General features: G+C 35.2%; 1 protein-coding gene across 2 annotated transcripts in view; it reads right to left on the reverse strand.

The window, feature by feature from the left end:
* The window catches only part of HTR1F (5-hydroxytryptamine receptor 1F), a 161,044-nt gene that overhangs the window by 85,054 nt on the left and 61,623 nt on the right, over positions 1-14,367 (reverse strand). For both annotated transcript variants that reach the window (XM_055127497.1, XM_055127498.1), the window contains one exon: positions 8,190-8,281. The gene's annotated coding sequence lies outside the window, so the exon portion shown is untranslated. The remainder of the gene's footprint in view (positions 1-8,189; positions 8,282-14,367) is intronic.

A 14,367-nucleotide genomic window follows, 5' to 3' on the forward strand; every position in this document is an offset into this window, starting at 1 on the left:
TTTTTATTCTGTTTTTTTAGATGGGTGTAAAATTATTACTGTCTCTTAATGTCCTTTAGCTGATAATTGTAGGATCTGGCTCATCTTGGAATTGGCTTCTTTGGTTATTTATTTCTTGTAAATAGGTCATTTTTTCCCCTTCGTGTATGACCATAATCTGCCCATGGACCCATAATAATAGAAATGTAACTTTGAAGAAAAAAATCTAGCTCAATTTCTACCATAGGGGCCAATCAAAATAGAAATAAAGTAGAACATACGGAATGAGCTCTCCTAGCAACATGTTGGTAGGTTGGAAGACTCTAGTTCTAGGGAACTATTTTGCTAAGCCTGATCAGACAGGAAAAGAATTGGGAAGCATGTATTTTTTTTAAAGACAGGGTGCAGACAGCTGGGCAACAGAATATTCAATAAACCCTTCGAACTTGTTCTGTGCATCAGTGTCAATGAATTTGGAAATTTAAAGGAAGATTTTGATTTAAGAATTAAGCTTTCTTCCATAGGCTGTTTGGGGAAGGACAAGATAAAAAATATTCTTTACATTCTCAACAGCTCAAGCACAAAGTTTGCCAATTTTAATGTTCAAATCCAGTTCTCTGTTTTTTTTTTTGGATTGGTTTCAGAAAACTAAAAATGTTTTGGCATCATCCTTTAAATGTGATCTTTCCAGTAGGGGTTCGCATGCCTTTGACCCTCCCCAGAGCAATCACGTTGTTGATTTTATATGGCTGTGTAATTTGTTCAGAGTACAGTTAATATTGGAGAAAGACTCCCTTTAAGAACCTTTGTGTCTAATAAAACATGGGAATTGAAGGTATTGCATGATGGCAAGCCTTGATCCCCTACAAAATGAGAGTGCCAAGGAGAGGAGTAGGGCAAGGAAAAGAGAGAGGAGGTAGACTGGCAATAACTTAAGGACAAGGATGATGCTATAGGAGTGAGGTAACTTCATGGCATTGTAGCACTGTTGCCCTGCTGTTCATCGATTTGCTCGGGCAGGCACCAGTAATGTCTCCATTGTGAGACTTGTTACTGTTTTTCGCATATTGAATATGCCACGGGTAGCTTGCCAGGGTCTGCCGTGCGGGTGGAATACTCTCGGTAGCTTGCCGAGCTCTCCGAGAGGGATGGAGGAATCGAACCTGGGTCGGCCGCGTGCAAGGCAAATGCCCTACCTGCTGTGCTATAGCTCCAGCCTGAGGGAATTTCATAGATCACAAAAAGAAGAGTCAACAAAATTGTAAGCATGTGGATCCAGACTATAATAAATATATTAAAAGAATGAATCCATTATCAGTTAGGTCAGGACAATTTGGAGGTTTATAATTTAGAATCATTTAAATATATCAAAAAACAATTTTAAGATCTGAGTTGAGCTATCTCTGGTTAAATAGATGTAAACCATACAGAAAATTTAACTCCGGTTGTTGCCTGAAAAATTTGAAAAATTTTTAGAGGAAAATTAAGACATATTTAAAAGTTAAAAAACAAGTTGATTATCACGACATAGTTTTATGTACTTTGGTTATTACACAACTTGAAATGATTTGGCATTCATAATCATTATATAAAACCTACACAGTATTTTGACTATGAAACAAAGAAAATATGTTCCAATGATATTCAAAAGTAGAGGTAGTGAAGAATGGTTAGAGATGGATCAGTATTAAATAAAGCCAGAAAACCATGACTTTTGTTATTAGAGCTTTTTTTATCTTTTTTTTTTTTTAATTTTTGGGTCACACCCGGGAATGCACAGGGGTTACTCCTGGCTCTGCTCTCAGGAATTACCCCTGGCGCTGCTCACGGGGCCATATGGATGCTGGAAATTGAACCTGGGTTGGGCGAGGGCAAGGCAAACGCCCAACCCGCTGTGCTATCACTTCAGTCCCCAAGGGAGGGATTTTTGGGTCATTGGCGGAGGGTCTCTAAAACTTCTGGTAAGTTTGGAGTTAGAATGCTATATGCAGGAAATTCTGTTACCAATAGCTTCTTAATATCACTGTAAGTATAAATAGTAGATAAATATAAATCATTATATTGTGAATATGAAAAAGTAAGAACCTTACGTTCTTGCCATTCTGGAAATAGAAGATTTAAGTGTGACCACTACTATTTATTTTTAATATAGTTTATGTTTATGCCTCCCACTTTTGCAGCTAAGAAGAGGAAAGGTATATTCTATATGACTTCTGACATGCTGAATGAATTAAAATATGTTGCAGAATATATATTTGTTTCTAATGGAGTTTAAGTTTATGATGAAAAGTCATTGATATCTTTTATTTGTAATGGGAATCATTGTAATGCATACACAATAAAGTTTTATAACATATGATTACAAAAGGGTCTGTATGATTTCCCCATGCATGTTTAAATACCATAAATCAAAATTAATTTTCTACTTGCTATTTAAATAGTTATATCTACATATAGCTATCTCTATGTACCAAGTTTATTTGGCTATTAATTACATATTTATATTGAAATAAAAAAATTAACAGAATTCATACTGTTTCGTAGTACTAACAAACTGGATTTTGCTATACAATAAACTGTTCTTGTTTACTTTTATTTTGGGGACATACACAGCAATGTTGATGGCTTACTCCTAGTTCTGTGCTCAGGGATAACTCCTGGTGTTGCTTGGGGTGATGTGTGGTGCCAAGGACAAAACCAGGGATGACCAGGTGCAAAGAAGCATTCTACTCCTATAATATCTCTCTGATCCCTTATGCATAATTTATGTAAAAGTGATTTGATAACCTATGGTCTGAGTCATGGATAAACTAAAGTTTTACCGAATTCCATCACTGTATCACTAATGATCATCGATTTGCTGGAGTGGGCACCAGTAACGTCTCAATTGTGAGACTTATTGTTACTGTTTTTGGCATATCAAATAACCTCGGGTAGCTTGCCAGGCTCTGCTGTGTGGGGCAGAGGAATCGAACCCGGGTCATCCGCGTGCAAGGCAAATGCCCTATCTGCTGTGCTATTGCTCCAGCCTATTGAATTCAATACATATTTAAATTTAATACTTTTGGAGCAAAACCTATGTGTGAGAAAGTCTAATCTTATGACAGTTAGCAAAATAAGTCCCATATTTTCTATCTCTTTGTTCCTCTATTTTCCAATTACTTAATCTTTAAAAATACCTATTCAGTTTGCTTGCTTATTTGTGTGTCAACAAAAAAAAGACAGCTCCTAAAGTATATATTATCATTTATTTCCATTGAAGATGTGCTATTATTGCTAATTTAGATAGATCACATTTTTAGTAAAAAATATAACATAATAATAAAATATCAGTAAGGATAAGCAAATTCTAAAAAATATGATGCCAAGATGGGTGCTATATTCTATTTTTTGGAGGGCGACCCCCAAGCCATGTCAAGGAAGCAGGGAGCTGCTTCCACTGACACTCAGCTTGGCTGATTGGGCCCGATGGTTCAGTACTTAGGCACAGTGATATGGTGCTGCTCAAGCTCAGTAATGCTGAGCTATACCTGGTGATTTTCCAGGGGGCCTGTGGTGCAGGGGTCAAACTCATGTCAGCTTCAAACTTCAGTTCTGTGAACTATTTCCTTAGCCCTGATCTTATACTCTTATCCACACAAATCCTCAGAAACCTAATTTATTTTTCCTTGCTTTTCTAGGCTGTGGAGATAGTGGTGGAGGTGGTGATGGTTGTCCCAAGGTGCTTAGGAGGCCCAGGGAACTCCTCCCAGTGATTCTTGGCCAACTGGGATGGCTGCTCAATGCCAGAGGCTACAGTAGCACGCCAGCAGTGTGTATGTGGGTCTCCAGTGTCATGCTTAGTGATGCTCAAGATGCCATTTGCTGTCAGAGATGGAACCTGATGAGGTGCACACAAGGCATATGCCCTTACCCTTGTACCTACTCCTTGTATCTCTCATTTTCTTTAACAGTGGAATTTTAACTATTTTTTTTTTCCTGAAAAGTCATTTATTTATTTATTTATTTATTTATTTATTTATTTATTTATTTATTTATTTATTTACTTGGGTGATACATGGTGCTCAGGGGACTGTGTGGAATGCTGGGAATCAAAACCGGGTCGGTCACGTGCAAGGCAAATGCCTTACCTGCTGTGTTATTGCTCCAGCCCTCTTATGTGTAAAATTTTACCACAACATACCCACCACCTCCTGGGGGGGGGCGTTACCGGCACGCCTTCCGCCCAGATATGATCCGGAGCTGCGGCTCGAGAAATGGACCCTCTGCTCCTAAAGACTTTGATCGAGAGGTCTTCTAACCCATTTTGGCATCCAGAGTGGCTTCTTGCAGCTATGCATCTAGACTGTGAACTGAGCTAAAATATCAGAAACCCAAAACCTGTGAAGAACTCAGAGTCTTCACTCTCAGCAATAAAAAGAAATTATTAAATGATGCCTTTTCAGCAGGCCTGATTGTTGCAGGAAAATTCCAAACAATAATAGTGAGTTCTCTCTTGAAATATTGAATGTATTCAAAGTATGGAGAGAATAAAGTGAAGATCATTAGTTACTTAGGTGGGGGGTAGGTGTGGGAGGGGGGTATATTGGGGTTCTTGGTGGTTGGAACATGTGCACTGGTGAAGGGATGGGGGTTTAATCAGTATATGGCTGAGACTTAAACCTGAAAGCTTTGTAATTTTTTTCACGGTGATTCAATAAAATAAAAACTTAAAAAAAAACATATCCACCACCAATGTGCTATTGTCTTTCCCCATCCTCCCCCAGAAGAAGACCACAGAATGCTTCTTGATGAGACTCCCACCACTTCCTGCTGTTCTGCACCTGGAGTATAAAGGTTTGTTTTCACTGAAGCCCTTCTATTCCCTTGCTTTGTTTCCTTCTAGAACCACATTTGAGTCAGCTCCTTTGATATATGGCTTTCTCCTGACTTACTTCACTAAACATGACACTCCCAGATTCTATCCATCTTATAGTAAAACACAAGATTTCTTGTGTTATTTTAACTGAGCATTGCTTCTGTAAGTATGTACAAGACCTGTATTTTCTATTCATTCATCTGTCATTGGAGAGTTGGAATGTTTTCATTTCTTAATTATTGTAAATAGCACTGCAATGAACATTGGCATTTATCTCTCTGTTTGGGTAACTGGGGAAATGGTTTTCATTTTCTAAGTAGATTCTTTAGTAAAGTTTATAACACACATAATAGAAAATCACATACAAGTTTACATATCAGAAAGAGAAATATTACAAAAGAAATATTACTATTTATCTGATTACATATTTGTATTTTTAAAAATGATTTTAAATGTGAATCTAAGAAAACCTATTTACTTCATAATCAAAAACAGTGAAAAGAGCTTAAAGAAATAATGATTTCTAAAATATGCCAGAAATCTCCAAACTAAACACCATCATGGCAACAAAGCCACCTTCGAATGAACCAGAAAACGTTCATATCTTCTCTGATGATCTGATGTGATCAATTAAATTTGTAGGATAAAAGGAGATAGAAAAAAGTTCAATAATGCCTTAAGAAATGTCTGGGAGGAAATGTAAAATGAGAACATAACTAATGGGGCTTTAAAGCAAACTAACTGAAAAACCAGAGTGAGTATGAATGTTACCTCTGTATGCAGTTTATTCCACTTGTGAAAAAGGACAAAATTTTAAAGTAAATCTTAGATGAAAGACTTAGACAAGAAATAAAAACGTTGTGGGAGTCTGGGAGATACTAGGAAAGCTAGAGTGCGTGGCTCAAATGTGGAGGCCTCTGGGTTTATTCCTGACTCTACATGGCTCAGATGAAATGAACTTGAACTTCTTGTGATATGGTATTTAAAAAGGCACTCTGACATGTTACAAGATAGTGTTATTTTTATTTCATATTAAAAACTTTTTTGTTGTTGTTTTTTAGGTCACACCTGGCAATGCACAGGGGTTCTTCTTTTTTTTTTCCAGACTATAAATCACTTTTTTTATTGAATCACTGTGAGACACAGTTACAGACTTACAAACTTTAATGATTACTTTTCAGTAATACATACAATAATCGAGCACCCAACAGTCCACCAGTGCCCATTTTCTACCATCAATGTTCCCAGTAAACCTCCTGCCACCCCCACCCCTTCTTACCCCCTGCCTCTATGGCAGGCACAGTTCCTCTCTCTCTTTCCTGTTGGGTGTTATGGTTTGCAATACAGGTTTTAAGAGGCCATCATGTTTGGTTCATAGTCTACTTTCAGCACACATCTCCCATCCCAAGCTATCCCTCCAACCATCATTTACTGAGTTGCCCCTTAGTGGTCCCTTCTCTATACCAGCTGCCTTTTCTCCCTGCATGTGAGGTCAGCTTTCAAGCCGTGGTTCAAGCCATTTGGCCCTTATTCCTAATGTCCTTAGGTGTTAGTCTCCTAGTATGTTACTCTATAGTCCACAAATGAGTGTAGTCATTCTATGTCTGTCCCTTTCCTTCTAATTTCTCTTAGCATGATATGCTCCCTGTCCATCCATTTATATGAAAATTTCATGATTTAATCTTTTCTAATAGCTGCATAGTATTCCATTGTGTAGATGTACCAAAGTTCCTTTAAACAGTCTTCTGTTCTCAGGCGCTCAGGATTTTTCCAGATTCTGGTTATTGTGAACAGTGTGTAATAAACATACAAGTGCTGATGTCATTTGTACTGTACTTGTTTTACATTTCCAGATGTATTCCTAGTAGTGGTATAGCTGGGTCAAATGGAAGCTCAATTTCTAACAGTTTTGAGAAATGTTCATAATGTTTCCCAAAAAGGCTGGCCCAGTCGTCATTCCCACCAGAAGTGAAGGAGAGTCTCTTTCTCCCCGAATCTGTACCAGCAATGGTTGTTCTTGCTCTTTTTTAAAAAAAAGTTAATTGATTTTTTAAAATTCTTTAATTAGTGAGTCACCATGAGGGTACAGATACAGATTTACACATTTTCGAGCTTGTTTTTCCCTCATACAATGTTCACAAACACATCCCTCCACCAGTGCCCATTCTCCACCACCAGTAAACCCAGTATCCCTCCCACCCTGAAATCCCATCTTCCCCCCACCCCACCCTGCCTCTGTGGCAGGGTATTTGCTTTTGATCTATCTCTCCAACTGGGTGTTGTGGTTTGCAATAGGGGTATTGAATGGCCATTGTGTCCAGTCTCTAGTCTACTTTCAGCACGCATCTCCCTTCCTGCGAGGGATCTCCAACCACATTTTATTTGGTATTCCCTTTTCTATCTGAGCTGCCTTTTTCCCCAGCATGTGAGACCAGCTTCCAAGCCATGGAGCCAACCTACTGGTACTAATTTCTACTATTCTTGGATATTAATCTCCTACTCTGTTATTTTATCTTCCACAGATGAGTGCAATCTTTCTATGTCTGTCTATCTCTTTCTGACTCATTTCACTTAGCATGATACTTTCCATGTTGATCCACTTATATGCAAAGTTCATGACTTCATTTTTTTCTAACAGCTGCATAGTATTCTATTGTATATATGTACCAGAGTTTCTTTAACCAGTCATCTGTTCTCGGCCCTCGGGTTTTTTCCAGATTTGCACAGGGGTTACTTTTGGCTCTGCACTCAGGAATTACTCCTGGTGTTGCTCAGGAGACCGTATGGGATGCTGGGAATCGAACATGGGTCAACCGAGTGCAAGGCAAATGCCCTAGCCTCTATGCTATCTGATAGCTACAGCCCGTAAAACACTTCTTAAAAGTTAGTTCAACTTCTTGCAACAATAAGGTTGCATCAACAGTTATCTATAAACAATTATCTCTCACTTCACATTTAGTTAATATCCTTTACAGAAAAATGGTATGATGGTTTCCTTTCTTTCATCTCAATAATACACACACACACACACACATACACACATACCCTTGAAACAAATCCTAACCAAAAAAGTTTCTCCACTCTTTGGAAATCACTAGTTTCAGATCTTTAGTTAATAACATCGAGAAATTCATCACATATTTTACAGGAAAAGTACTAGAAGCTTTCAGTACATATATGTGCATATGTTTTTATATATAAAATATACGACATAGAAACAATATATTAAAACACATACATTTATATAATATGTTAAATATTATATATAGAATATGTACATATATTTACAAATGCATATATAAATATGCAGTACAAGAAACAAAATAGAAAGCATAGTGAAACCAGCAAATACCTTGTTTTTGAGGTGCCGTTGCTCTGTCAGGTTCTTCTAAGTTTTCTTATAATGTGAAGGTCATATAGTATCAGGTAAAATATGGTGATGCCCTGAGCAGAGATAATAAATATTTTAATATACAATTTAATGTTTAATATAAACTATTAATATAAGTATTATTTTAATAAATAAAATCAATTGCCTTGAAAAGTTTCCTTCAAATAAGGCTCTGAATTCAAACTAAAAGAAATGATCTATTTAGGACTGATCTCTGAATGGAAGCTTGCTGCAAGTGGAAGTGTAGAGGGAAGGCAGTTAGGATAGAGAAGTGGCCACTATGACAATGATAGTTGGAAATGATCACTCTGGATAAGATCTGAGAGCTGAGAGAAGGCAAAGAGATAAACATAATAACCCGTCAGGACCTGTACTACAAACCTGCCTAGATGGAAAGAGAGAAAGAAAGAAGAAAATTGCCTGCCTCCATGGGGCAGAAGGATTTGGGATGGTGAAGGGAGGGAAACTGGAGACATTGGTGGTGGGATATGTACACTGGTAAAAGAGATTTTTTTTTTTGTCATACTGGAACATTGTATGACTGAGACTAGATCATGAACAACTTTGTAACTGCTTATCTCATGGTGATCCAATTAAAAAAATTGTTTTCCACTCGAGATTTTCATTTAGAATGTGTAGTAAGAAACAGTGAAAATTATTTAACACTCTTTCAAGACATTAGATTACTGATTTATCAAAGATATCAAAATTTTTGTCTTCGCAATAAAGAGAAAATGTCAGATTTAAGAAAATAAGGATAACAAACTTAAAATTTTTTGTTATCATACATCTAAAAATAAGTCTTGGCAAGAATGTGAAGCATATAAAACTCTTTTACTATTAGTGATCATATCAACTTTTTCGTAAACTATTGGTACCAACCAAATCAGAATGTATGTAAATCACATTTTCTGGTAGTATCTCTCAAGACACATAAGCAATTGGAATTTGTATATGTTAGAACTAAAAACCATAAATGGAAATATTCATAACTTTATCATAACATGGCACCAGTTTGGAAATAATCCAACTATCCAGCAAAAGTAGAAAAGATAAAATATATATTTTCTCAAACAAACACATTATATATAATACAAACAAATCAGTACCTTCTACCTGTGAACAATATGGTTGATTTTTCAGAAATTTAGTTTTTAGTGAAAGAATCCAGTTACATAGAAAATTCTTGTATGACTGTGATATATTTGTATGAAGTTCTAGGACAGGCAAAACTTATCGGTGATAGAACTAATATAATTATTACCTTTACAAGAGAAGTCTTCTAGTGACTGAAAGAGAATGTAAGTTGATTGTCAGTGCAACTTATAATACTCTATTTATTTCCTTATGGGGATTCTGATGATTACCATGATTACCACGGCATGATAGATGCTTACCATAGCATGTTTACTTTTAGAAAAAATCAAGTGTAGTCTTGTTATTATTGATTTTCAATATAAATATTATTTTTTAATGAAAATATTTTCCTAAAGTATTATATAGCATGAGAGAATTTATTAGGTCTGAAGAATTAGAGTCATCATTTGTGATGAAGTTCAAACTGAAAGTTCTATTGGAATATAATACATGAACACAAGAATATCAGGTTATCAACATTTGGAAAATAAATAACAAGCTGGTACAGTTGAAAAGCCCAGACTAACACTTAGACTTCATAACCTTCAAAGAATAAAATAATTGTATTTGTAGTTCAAGGAAAATGAAAACTTTGAAGGCACTTCACAGTGTACAAAAGCAGACAGACACTGGAAAGAAAAAAATCTTGATGGTTAGGGATCTACTAAGTGACTTTCAATATAGATAAATTTTCAACTGACAAATAGAACAGCTAAATATTTGGTAGAAAATCCACAATGCTACTGGCTTAGAAGTTTGGGGACAGAATTTGGATAAACATCGATTAATGTCCTACGAGAGACTAGAAATTAAAAAAATGTTTAAGAGGGGGGTAGAGCTGAATATTCTATAAACAAAACCCTAAATGAACAATGTATACTTGGAGAACACTCTTTAGCAGCACAACAAAAGTTAAAGATTGAAATTGAAATTGGGCTGCTGTCATTGTAAAGAAGACAGTCTATAGTTTGAACTGGCTATGAGAAGCTGAATGATTACCTTCCAAAGATACCTTTTTCACAATCTTTGGAAACCCAAATTTTAAGTTATATGCCAAGTGGGTATCTAGGAAGTAGGTAGATTGCTAGTTATTGATCTTGAGAAAATTTCTGGATTTTATAGATGGGTCAAATGTAATAATAGACTCCAAAAGTGTTCAGGAGGGAAGCAGACATGTCAGCTTTAAATTTATACAACTCAAGAAAGACTAGTCTAACCATTACTGGCTTTGAACAAGGAAAGTGGCCATGAGTCAAAAAATTCTGGTAGTTTCAGGGCAATAGATAGAGAACCAAAAATATTCTCCTTTGGAAGATCTCCAGAAAAGAATGTAATCTTGCCAACATCTTTGTTTTAGCACTCTGAGGGCCATTTCAGATTCTGATGTTGAGAACTGTAAAATAAATTCACATCATTTAACCCACAAGATTTGTGTAATCTATTACAAAAATAGGAATCTAATACAGATGATCTTGGTAATGGAAATGGAATGCTATTGCAACAAATACCTTAAATATGGAAGAGACCTTGGGATTGAGCACAAAGCCTAGAAAAATTGTGAGGAATATAATAGGGGAATTCTATATTACCTTATGAAGATTTTTATTAAACAATTAATGTTAATGTTCTTGCAGGAGAGGTCATAGAAGGAAATAGAAAATGTATTATTTGGACCTGAAAGAAAGGGAAGTATGATGACAGATAACTAACCGATTTGCGATTTCAGTTATATGGAAAATAATACTTAACAGTAATGTCTTCCTGTAATGCTGAAATTTCCAAGCAAACCTGAAACTTGTTCTGGTTTCTCTTTGTCTTTTAGAGTGAGCCAGGAGAGAAGAATACAATGGTAGAAAAAAGAATATGATGTGATGACAAGGGGCAGACTTAGTCTGTTTGTTACAACAGACAATAAAATTAAGAGTCACCATTGAGAAAGGGGGACAAACAGCCCAAATAACCAAGGATTTGATTGAACACCCTTGTGTTAATATTTCTGGAAGGTGGAAAGGTCACAGAACTCATTCACATACAGGTCTCTTAGAAAAGATTAAGTATGTGACTCAGATTCCCTCAGCAACCTCAGGAAACCTAAAATAAGTTAGTGAAAAAAAATGGCACCTTATTTATGAAAAATAATATTTTTATATACTTTTAATTTAAGATAATTAAAGAGGAAAGTAGATCATCTTTAATGATCTACATTTAAGGAAAAACAGGCAGAGTATCTTGTCTCATGGAATGTATTTGTATAAAGTATATAGGAGATCCTTGAGAAACTGGAATTTTTTCATCAGCAGAAACAGTGCCTGTTTGAGTGGAAAAAAAATGGACCCAAGAATAGAAGAAGAAAGGCTGCTGAACTCGCCAAATTGTATAGGCAGGACAGAATGATAAATGACTTAGAAGTTAACATATACTGTCATTCATTAAAAGGAGGGATTTATTCTGAGCCCGGAAGACTAATTCCAGAGGGTTGTGCATCAAATCACAGAGGCATTGAAAACAAATAGGGTTTGCCTGGTTGGGTTTCAAATCTTCCTGGAACTGGTTACCTATCTATTAAGGACTCCATGTACATTTAAAGTATTTTTAAGCCTAAATAGAAAAAGACAGTTTCTGATGTTAGGAAACCAAAGGCATTTATTACAAATAGACCTATAGACTAGGAAAGATGCTAAAGGACAGTCTTCTGGCAGATGATGGTAAGTGATAACTGATAGAAACTTGAATCTTCAGAAAGAATAATGTACTTACATCAATGTTCATTGCTCTCTTAATTTATTCAAAAAAGATAACAAAAGCAAATGGCACTATATCAAATTAAAGTTTTTGTGTGACAAAAGAAACTCAAGCTAAATTAAAAGAGACAACCTACCAGAGGGGAGAAAGTATTTGCATGCAATGCATCAGATAAAAGGCTATACTGAAGATTTAAAAAATCTCTCACATCTCAGCAACAAACAAATAATCCATCAAAAATGGGGAGGCAAGAACTGTCACTTCTAGAAGACATAAGGATGTTTAGTAGGCATATAAAAATATTTATTATCAGGGAAATGCAAGCCGGAACAATGAGGTATTGTTTCACAACACCGAAATTGGCATATATCAAAAAAGACTTCTATTTACACAGAGAATGAACTAGATAACCAATAGAGAATGAGGGTTCCATGTTTACCACATCTTCAAGAACAATTGTTGTCAGCTTTTTTTGATATCATATCTAATATACCTCCACTGCCAACACAAAAACATTCCAAAGTATGGTCACTACAGAACTATGTACAATAGCCAGGATACAGAAACAACCCAAATGTTCAATGACATATGATAGGATATATACCCAATGGATTACTATACAGCTATGAGGAAAGATAAAACATTGCAGTGTGGATGGAACTGGAATTAAGCGAAATTAATCAGAGGGACAATAACAAATACTGGATGATGCCACTATTCTGTGGAATACAGAGAGGCCAAACAAGGGAATAGAAAGTATCAAACAATGATAAATCCTTGGCCTTGGATTACAGAATTTATTAAAGAATGATATTGGGTGATTAAAGATTGAGCAGAGGTGATCTAAGAACAGTGGTAGAGAATAATTTAGTGTTAGTGGATATAAAGAAACTTTGTACATCAATACTAGAAACTTTATTGCTATGATGGTAACCATATCCCCTAAACCATAATAGTGAAAAATAATTGCTTAAATAATAAAACATTAGATTATGGGGTTGTCACATATATTAATGTAATACAAATGATATAAATACAAATAATATAAGATGAGTAAATGAATCTACGTGGTTACACAGAATTGGAATTTTATGTCCAGTGGTACATTAACTCATGAGAATGTGTTAAATCTCAAACAAGGGGTGGGGGGGGGCACTGGTGGAAAGAAGTGGACACTGGTAAAAGATCTGCACTGAAACATGTATTCATAAAATCCACTCATAACTTTATAATTTCAAGTGACTAAAATAAAAAGAAATGAATATCTAGAGCACTAAGCAAAAAATTCAAGCGAATATACATAAAAAACAACATAAATTAACATAAAAAGAGTTGGGGAAACACAAATTCAGGTAACTAGAAGGACCATGGAAAGAAAGAAGCCACCTATTGTTAACAGTGCATTGAAAAAAATCTATCTTTGTTAACAGTGCTCAAAAATATTTATGAGCTTTATGGTCTTAAACTCTACCAAGAGAAATTTTTATCTAATACAAGAATACAATAGCAGAATATTTCTATTCCTAACAAAGACAGAAAATAGCTTGTGTAGCTATTTAAGTTAAAAGTACTAATAATTTTTGCTATATTCACAAAAATGTAGGCTGTGCGAAGGAAATACTTTTCATTTTTTTTAACAAAATATATTAAAAATAATTTACAGGAGGCAAAAATCATCATCTCAACATTTGAGACTATTTCAAAACTTAATTATTTAGGACTCACTCAAAATAGGGTTAGTATGCACAGTGGAAAGAAGAATAAAAGATATTCATCCTAATGAATTAACATAATTTCTAATAAAACTAGTGGAGATACCTTCTTATTTCTTTTTGTCTACAAGCAAAAGAAAGAACCTCTTAATTTTTGTACCATGACACTTCTGAACAGTGATGTTTAGAAAAACTATGGTTTGGGATAATGATGGCATTTTATATGTAAATCAAAGTAAATTACTATGGAATTTTGTACTAACGTATTTGACACCTCACACACACTGTTACAAATTCAGGTGTTTCTGAGTATAACATTAAAATATTCCAATTATTATGCTACATTCTTAAACATGCAAACATATGCTAAACTATAATTGAGATAGTCACGGTAATGTTCTGATTTTAATCATAAATTTTAGCAATTTGTATCTTATTCTATGTATTTATTAAATCATTTGTGATGTCAGCATAAAGTTTAATATAAAATTCAATCTATAGGTTAGTTTTACAAAGCAGCTCAGGTTTACATAACTATATGGCAGGTT

The sequence above is a fragment of the Sorex araneus genome, chromosome 2 (genome assembly GCF_027595985.1).
Source record: "Sorex araneus isolate mSorAra2 chromosome 2, mSorAra2.pri, whole genome shotgun sequence".
Taxonomy (NCBI): Eukaryota; Metazoa; Chordata; class Mammalia; order Eulipotyphla; family Soricidae; genus Sorex; species Sorex araneus.